Below are 7454 nucleotides of genomic sequence, written 5' to 3'. Positions count from 1 at the left end.
AGCATACATTAAGCTGTCGAACTACACACCGTGCTAGACAGTGACAACACGGTGAGGAAAGGGCACTGCCTGAATTTACGTCAACGGCCAGGGCAGGTAACCGGAACGTTAACGGCCACAACTCAGAATAGTCCGCTGGTGCACTTCAATTCAAAATAACCAAGTACAGTTAAACTCCACCGGAGGATGGCTAAAATTTGCCAGCTTGAAAACACACGTTGTTGCTCGTGGGAATGCCCCAACAGCCAACAACGAGGACCAAACGGCACAATGTGAACAGTACTGACTTGCTGGTAAATTAAATCCAAACTCAAGTGTCCAGCATCGGTGAGCCACGGACGTCGTAGCAATGGGAACAACCCCACACATTCCAACACTGCATAGAGACCGCCAGCGGGCCCTGCCAACTACGCCCCGTGGAGATTTCCTCGCTGCTCCACGCCAACCGACAGACTCCTCGCACACCAACAAGGAGACAGCACTAAAATAACTGAGCAGTCGACATCACAAGCTACACACAATTTCACACACACTAGGACGAAGAACGCAACCAATGCTAAAAGCAGTGACCGAGCAATGACACAGCCGAACCACGAGTTGAGACACACACTGCCGACCCATAAGCGACCGGCGAGTTGTCCAGTAAGACGACCAACCGACGATCAACCAAGAGCGCCCCCAGTTCAAGTGATGTGTGCCGGCGATGGTCGGGCAGGTCTTGGGGTATCCAAGCCTCACTACTGCTCCAACCCGACCGCCTCCCGCCGCGTCCCAACTCTACGACTGCCAGGCGCGTTCCAACTCACTCTAAGACAGACGTCAACCGGGAAGTAATAGCAGTCAGCAAAGATAATACGGCAGGGCTATATCGATAAGCGCTGCTGCTGCCGCTCACTGGCAGGCAAAGGAGCAACACAGTGACAACAGAAATTGAAACTAACGTAACGAGGTGGCAGTATGCAGAAAAAAAAACACGATGTAAAATAAGAGATGTCGCAAACACAAGCCACACACGGCTCAGTTAATACACTACTGGCCATTAAAAGTGCTACACAAAGAAGAAACGCACATGATAAATGGGTATTCATTGGGCAAATATATTATACTAGAACTGACATGTGATAACATTTTCACGCAATTTGGGTGCATAGCTCCTGAGAAATCAGTACCCAGAACAACCGCCTGTGGCCGAAATAACGGCCTTGATACGCCTCGGCATTCAGTCAAACAGTGCTAGGATGGCGTGTACATGTACAGCTGCCCATGCAGCTTCAACACGATACCACAGTTCATCAAGAGTAGTGACTGGCGTATTGTGAAGAGCCAGTTGCTCGGCCACCATTGACCAGACGTTTTCATTTGGTGAGAGATCTGGAGAATGTGCTGGCCAGGAAAGCAGTCGAACATTTCCTGTATGCAGAAAGGCCCGTACAGGACTTGCAAGATGCGGTCGTGCAATATCCTGATGAAATGTAGGGTTTCGCAGGGATCGAATGAAGGGTAGAGCCACGGGTCGTAACACGTCTGAAATGTAATGTCCACTGTTCAAAGTGCCGTCAATGCGAACAAGAGGTGACCGAGACGTGTAACCAATGGCACCCCATGCGATAACGCCGGGTGATACGCCAGTATGGCGATGACGAATACACGCTTCCAATATGCGTTCATCGCGATGTCGCCAAACACGGATGCGACCATCATGATGCTGTAAACAGAACATGGATTCATCCGAAAAAATGACGTTTTGCCATTCGTGCAGCCAGGTTCGTCGTTTACACCATCGCAGGCGCTCCTGTCTGTGATGCAGCGTTAAGGCCAACCGCAGCCATGGTCTCCAAGCTGATAGTCCATGCTGCTGCAAACGTCGTCGAACTGTTCGTGCAGGTTGTTGTTGTCTTGCAAACATCCCCATCTGTTGACTCAGGGATCGAGACGTGGGTGCACGATCCGTTACAGCCATGTGGATAAGATGCCTGTCATCTCGACTGCTAATGATACGAGGCCGTTGGGATCCAGCACGCCGTTCCCTATAACCCTCCTGAACGCACCGATTCCTTATTCTGCTAACTGTCTTTGGATCTGGACCAACGCGAGCAGCAATGTCGCGATACTATAAACCGCAATCGCGATAGGCTACAACCCGACCTTTATCAAAGTCGGAAACGTGACGGTAGGCATTTCTCCTCCTTACACGAGGTATCACAACAACGTTTCACCAGGCAGTGCCGGTCAACTGCTGTTTGTGTATGAGAAATCGGTTGGAAATTTTCCTCATGTCAGCACGTTGTAGGTGTCGCCATCGGCGTCAACCTTGTGTGAATGCTCTGAAAAGCTAATCGTTTGCATATCACAGCATCTTCTTCCTGTCGGTTAAATTTCGCGTCTGTAGCACGTCATCTTCGTAGTGTAGCAATGTTAATGGCCAGTAGTGCATGTTGGGAGTTATATTGGAGACACGGAGTCCGACAGTAATGACGTATTACAGTGTCCTCCAACGATGGAATCCGGCTAACTACATTGTACGACTGTACCCCACGGACGACTGGACACGGATTTGCGCGGGTTTGGCGAGCCATCCACGCACCTTTGCTCCCTTCCTATCCACTCTTGTTCTCTCGGCGTGGTATATGGACACTAACGAGAAATTTCCGACCCGACGAAGGCTCCACGCCATTCACATAACTGATGGTACCATGTGCCCCCGTTGTTCAATGACAGACCCGGACGAACACAGACAGACATTTCGTAGGATAGCTACACCAGTACGATGACAACTCAGTGTCACTATCTTTCAAACTAACTCAGTGTAATATTTCCTAAACCAAATAAACATAAACTACACTTACATAAAGAGATCATTTCTTTTGCATTTGGCTGTTAACTTTGTAACATTTGCATGTAAGCGTTAAAAAGGCAGACATCGGTAGTATTTCAACGTGATGAGTAGTATTTGTTTGTGCTGAATCGAGAGAGACGTTAAAAATACTACTTTGCAAACATGTGGCGAAACACCTGACAACTCTCAGGAGGGACACCCGGTAGAAGAGAAAAATCTTACCAGGAAATCAACATGAAGTAGATTTACAATTCATTTCTCAGACATATTTCTCTTATATCAAATATATGCTAACCAGTCGTCAAGTACACCTACTAAAGTACGCATCAGACTGTATAAGGTGCAATAATTTTCTTACCTAACCACAACTCAAAGAAATGAAATAGATGAACCGCTCCTACAGTATACGTAAGTCTCTATAAAAACGCACTCGCAGCATTAACGGTTGTGTGTATGAGATGGAGGTGTACCCGACCAAACCTTTTGTCATTCTTCGTATGCAATACCCTGGGAAGTACGTAAAGATATAGAGAGAACTATAAATTGGGAAATAGCTGAACCTTATTGTAGCACTCTTTCGGCAACTGCGAAACCGAAAGGCCATGTTCGTCTAGTTTAGACCCCAGAGAAATCAATAAGAATAATATTACAGTTTAGGACAAAACCAGAAAATTTAGATGTGGAAAAGGACAAAACCAGAAAGTTTAGATGGGAAACTGCTATAATTTCACAATAAAAAAATGGCTCTGAGCACTACGGGACTTAACTTCTGAGGTCATTAGCCCCCTAGAACTTAGAACTATTTAGACCTAACTAACATAAGGACATCATACATATCCATGCCCGAGGCAGGATTCGAACCTGCGACCGTAGCGGTCGCGCGGTTCCAGACAGAAGCGCCTAGAACGGCTCGGAATTTCACAGTCTGAAGTACTTAATTAGCATCATGCCTCATACTAGCAGATAGCCATTCATCCCGATATGAGCAAGACTTTTGTGTAAGCATGGATGCATGATTACAAGGAATGGTGGCATGTCTATTTCAAATCAGAAAAAATAACAGAAGATGTACCATATGCGTGTTTAATTTCGCAACTAGAACCATGATAGAATGTGAAAGATCTTTTTCGGTAAAAGAGTTGGAAACCTTTACCTCCCGAAAAGGAACGAACTCAGCTGGGGCATCCACCAAATCGGTTTTACCCATAATTTGTCATGTTAATAAGAAGGTTTTTATGTGCAATGCCTACTTCATTAATGGCGACCATCAACGGAAATAATAACAAATAGTCTGTAATGGGTATGACAATACCGAAAGCCTTCGGTACAAAATTAAGTCGCTACTTCAAAAGCCCTCCATTGGGTGACCGACCGAGGTGGCGCAGTGGTTAGCACACTGGACACTCATTCGGGAGGACGACAGTTCAAACCCACGTCCTGCCATCCTGATTTAGGTTTTCCGTAATATTCCTGAATCGAGTCAGACAAGTGCCGGGATGATTCCTTTGAAATGGCACGGCCGACTTCCTTCCCCATCCTTCCCTAACCTGATGGCGCCGATGACCACGCTGTTTGGTCCTCTTCCCCAAATCAACCAACCAACCAACTTGCCACTGGGTGATGTAGCACCTATCCTACGAACATACCAGATTAAACGCTTTCGGTGAGCCAAAGTTTTTATTAAAAAAATGGCTCTGAGCACTATGGGACTTAACTTCTGTGGTCATCAGTCCCCTAGAACTTAGAACTACTTAAACCTAACTAACCTAAGGACATCACACAACACACAGCAATCACGAGGCAGAGAAAATCCCTGACCCCGCCGGGAATCGAACCGGGGAACTCGGGCGTGGGAACCGAGAACGCTACCGCACGACCACGAGATGCGGACAGTTTTTATTCGGAGGCTCATTGATTAGAAGGCGCCGATAACTCCCTATCGGAAAAAGAATGTGCACGGGGTGGCCTGCCACGAACGAGACGACCGACGTGGAGACACCTGCGGCGGTACGATGGTCCCAGACGTCTCGCCTCAGGGTCTGTGTTCGCTGCTACCTGGCTAGTGGTGTAGGCCACAGTTTTACGGCTGCCTTCCCCGCGGCGTCGGAAATCGCCGAATGGCGCAAGTACGGCTCACGTGACCTTCCGCCTGCCGTCAACTGTTTTATTACGATGTCCGTGAACAACGATACTCCAGCACGCGAGTAACAGCAACCAGAGGCAGCGTCTGCCAGCCGCGATAAACAGAGCGCAACATGGCTGATTTCGTTTGGGGCTGGCTCATCTGAGCAGTCCACGTTTACCAGACGTCCAAAATATCTCGAACGTGCTCTTTCCATCCAACATCCGATACAACCCACTGAAAAATATATGAGTTTTTTTTTTAAACTTTCATTCCACCCCTTGAATGGATGGTGGGCCCATTTTCGATTTAAATCGTATGATTTAGGCCAGATGATATAACGGTGCTTTGCGGGCAGGCGAGTCAATTAGCATCATATTAATTAAAATGAGGGATAAACAGGATTTACTTTGGAAGAATTAAAAAGGGGAAAGTAATACGGAACTTTAATTACTGCACAGTATTACTAAGAAGCAATATATTGCAAAGTAATAAAAAGCAAAGTAGCAAAGACCAAGTGGGACAGAAGATATAGGGGCGCGTTTGTTTTTTAATACATACAAAAGAACATGTAACACATTATTCAGCTCTCTACCTTCAGTTATCGCGATCGGGCTAGTTGATGAAAAAGTGGTACGCGAATGCGAAATTCGTTAAGGAGATTATTTAAAGACTCTTCAAGCACGTTTGAAATTCATTACGTGTGACGCAGTGATCAGAGACTTTAACTGTCGGGTGGAGTGAAAATGAATCCGACAACATAATTGGAACTTTGTGTTAGCTGGGAAAAATACTCTTGGGAAACTACCCACGAAAGTTTAGCGCAACGGAAAACTATAGTTTACGTAATTCTGCATTTTATAAAATGGTGAAACGCGTGTGCGCGGAACATTAATAGAATCTTATCCTTGGAGGTTTGCGGGGGTAACTGATACAAACAACGCGCCAGCATAAAAAAATAGTTCGCTTATTAACTTCCAGATATTAATTAACGGGGACCTAAAATACTAAAAAATAAGGATAGGATCATCACCTCCAATCCCGATTCATATTTCATATTTAATTAATGAAAAGAGAAGTCTTAATAAACGAACTACATTTCAATTTTATTCACGATTTTGGCATCATTACGTAGTCTTGACTACATGATAAACAGTATCTGTGGAAATTTTATGCTACGTATCGTCATAATATTTAGCCAACCAATATTGTGGGACACCAAAAAATGTAAATGCATGAAATTGTTCTTACAGCGGATGTACAACGTGTGAGTGCGACGAACTATATTGAGAAACTGAACATCCATTACGTACTTGCACGTTTAACTGCGAAAATGGTCCTTGCCGGTACATCGGCATACAGTTCGAATAGAATCGCTAGAACATTGCAAACCATTCAGATTAATCGAACATCTAAATTCGCATAATGCTGGTACCACCAGGATGTGTTCTTTCTCCTCACCCCCGTGGCAGTAACTGAATTAGGAGTCAGCCGGGAAACACATTTAAATCCAGAATGAGATTTTCACTCTGCAGCGGAGTGTGCGCTGATATGAAACTTCCTGGCAGATTAAAACTGTGTGCCCGACCGAGACTCGAACTCGGGCAACTGCTCGCAGTTTTAATCTGCCAGGAAGTTTCATATCAGCGCACACTCCGCTGCAGAGTGAAAATCTCATTCTGGAAACATCCCCCAGGCTGTGGCTAAGCCATGTCTCCACAGTATCCTTTCTTTCAGGAGTGCTAGTTCTGCATGTCTCGCAGAAGAGCGTCTGTAAAGTTTGGAAGGTAGGAGACGGATACTGGCAGAAGTAAAGCTGTGAGTACCAGGCGTGAGTCGTGCTTCGGTAGCTCAGTTGGTAGAGCAGTTGCCCGCGAAAGGCAAAGGTCCCGAGTTCGAGTCTCGGTCGGGCACACAGTTTTAATCCGCCAGGAAGTTTCACATTTAAATCAATTGACGACCACTGAGTTAGCGTCACGAATTTTCAAACGTCCACTGCCATGTATGAAGGCGAGTGACACCACGAGTGTTAACGTCGATCGAGGGGTGTCGTCGTTATCGTATTGAATGACATTGAGCGGTTACAAGGATTAGAGACACTCTTCATTTATTTCATTCCAAGGGCAGATGGGCATAGCACTTGTTGCGCAGAAGAGGAGCTAGTCTTGGCATTTGCCTTACAGCCCTTCGGGAAACCTCTGCAAAATGACCAAGGCTGGGATTGTAAAATGCACAAAGCGCTTTGTTGACGTCTTAACTGCGGCTTATGTTCAGGAGTATAGTCTCGAGTTGATGGACAAGACTCCTCACCGCTACATCGGCGAGGGCCTCGATCTTCGCCAGCAACTCCACCCCAGGATCCGCAGCTGCTGGTCTTGCCCTGCCTTCAGCGACTGCAGCGACTTTTCTATCTCGACGTTTCGGCTCCGCACAATGAGAGTGGTCGACAACAGGGGTGCCGGCTGGTCGCCGAGTTCAGGGGCCGCTGCCGGGCCC

General features: G+C 46.5%; 1 non-coding gene across 1 annotated transcript; it reads left to right on the top strand.

Annotated features, from left to right (window-relative positions):
• Positions 1 to 6797: 6797 nt before the first annotated feature.
• Trnas-cga (transfer RNA serine (anticodon CGA)) lies at positions 6798 to 6872 on the top strand. The gene has a single exon. It is a non-coding gene; the product is annotated as a tRNA-Ser (tRNA).
• Positions 6873 to 7454: the final 582 nt, after the last annotated feature.

Source organism: Schistocerca gregaria, chromosome 8 (assembly GCF_023897955.1).
Source record: "Schistocerca gregaria isolate iqSchGreg1 chromosome 8, iqSchGreg1.2, whole genome shotgun sequence".
In the NCBI taxonomy this organism is placed as follows: Eukaryota; Metazoa; Arthropoda; class Insecta; order Orthoptera; family Acrididae; genus Schistocerca; species Schistocerca gregaria.
The sequence above is the reverse complement of the archived record's forward strand: the minus strand, read 5'-3'. Positions and strand labels throughout refer to the sequence as shown.